This window comes from Phaethon lepturus, unplaced genomic scaffold, assembly GCF_000687285.1.
Source record: "Phaethon lepturus isolate BGI_N335 unplaced genomic scaffold, ASM68728v1 scaffold12831, whole genome shotgun sequence".
Taxonomy (NCBI): Eukaryota; Metazoa; Chordata; class Aves; order Phaethontiformes; family Phaethontidae; genus Phaethon; species Phaethon lepturus.
Genome location: NW_010519955.1, coordinates 12,051 through 13,872, shown reverse-complemented (window position 1 = coordinate 13,872; position 1,822 = coordinate 12,051).

The following is a 1,822-nucleotide window of genomic DNA, read 5'->3' as shown; positions in this document are numbered from 1 at the left end:
AGTGTTAGGAATTGCTGTTCTGTTATGATAAACTACTTGCTGTAAATTACTGGCTGTTGGAAATCTGGCTATTAGAGGTGAGCCAACAGTGAACGTGGCATAAGGCTCAGCAGGCAACTCTCACCCCTTACAATGGGTGCAGCCTGTAAAGAAAAGATTATTTCTTGCTCATTGAGCTTTTTAGCTGTGCAGGATACTGTCAGTAGTGTCATCTTTGATTTATGAAGGGTAATGAATTAATAACTTGACCAGGTTTTGATCATTAATATTTTTTTGGTCTTTAAAGTCTAGAAGATCAGTTAAACACACAAGAGCAGAAGATGCCTCCTCCACCAGGAGGAAGGGTACAAACCACACAAGCGTGATTCATCTGTCTGGACTCCTGGCAAAGGTGGCAATCTGGCAGTTTTGTGGGTGTGTTTGTAACTTGTTTTGTCATTTTGCAGTGCAATACCTTTGTCGTCATCTGCAGGTTCCTCAACGTTAATCCAGTCGGACAAGAAGCGAAGCAGCCTGATGCCCAAGGTTATTTCTTCATGGGGAAACGCTAAATGAATCAGAGCACCCAAGCAACGCTGGGTAAGACCGTAAGAGTGAGACTGGGGCACGATGGCAGCAGATGAATGGTTAGACGCTCGCCTGTGATATCTTGAGGAAATCTGCCTGCGTTATTTTGCTTACAGCAGAACCCAGATTTCTGAAAACAGTAAGTACTATCATAACATTTTTCCAGAACTGCTTAAAAATTACCAGTGGTCTGTGAAATTGGTTCATTCATAATCTAAAATTCACTGCTTGGGCTGTACTTACTTTGCACTTATTCCTCAGTTTTATATTCTCCTTACCTCTATGGAAATAATTAGACATCTTAATTATCCTCTGATTCTTTTGCTCATAGTTTTTTAATTGGTCTCTAATCACAGTGTTGTCACTCTTAAGAAAATCTGAAATTTTCCTATAGCTAAAGTTACTGTAAAAATCACTTTCCTCTTAGAACTTGCTTTACTTAAATTCACATTTTCCAAGTGTCATCCCTTTAAAAATATAACTAATACCATTCTGGGTACTTAAGAGCTTTAATTTTTATCCTCAGATGACCATGTTGAAGACTAAAGTCTCCTGCTGCAGCCTTTTTAACTTGCTATGTAGCAATGGCAAGTGATCACATTATGGTAGTTCATTGAGTTTTAGGCTAGCCATGTAGTCATCCAAGCCCTAAAAATAATAGATTAGGTTCTGTAACAATGGATTAGTTATTTTTAAATATTTTCTAATTAAAAACAAAAAAGTTAAATACACACAGTATGAGACTGCAGTGTTTGGGAAAATCTATTTGTCTAGCTAATTATGGCAAGCCCAGTGTAAATTTTTATTTTGTGCAATATGTGCTTGTAATTTTTGTGCAGGATACCTTCCCCCACAAACTTAACTACAGTTTGTCTTCTGAAGTAGTGAAGAGGGGAAAGCTGTAACCCCAGGTGATGGAGAACCCTTTGGCCAGAGACCGTGGGTCCACCAGCCTGGGGCTGTAGGTCCCACAGTTGTCGCTGCTTGGGCTGAGCCTCCGGTAGCTGTGACCGCGCGGGGCCAGGCTGCCTTGCAATGCATCCTGCCTGAGATTAAAAGCAGAGAAATGCTTGGGGTAGAGGAAGGGAGGGACGGTTTTGTAGGGTTTTACAAAACACTGTGATTTTTAAACTAACTGCAGTCGCAGAGTAAGGGCTTTGAATTTAAGGGTGTGATACATTAACGAACATATGGATTGCTTTTTAAATACGTGATCAGTTTACCTTTTTTTACTCTTTCAAGAAGTTCTTTCCTC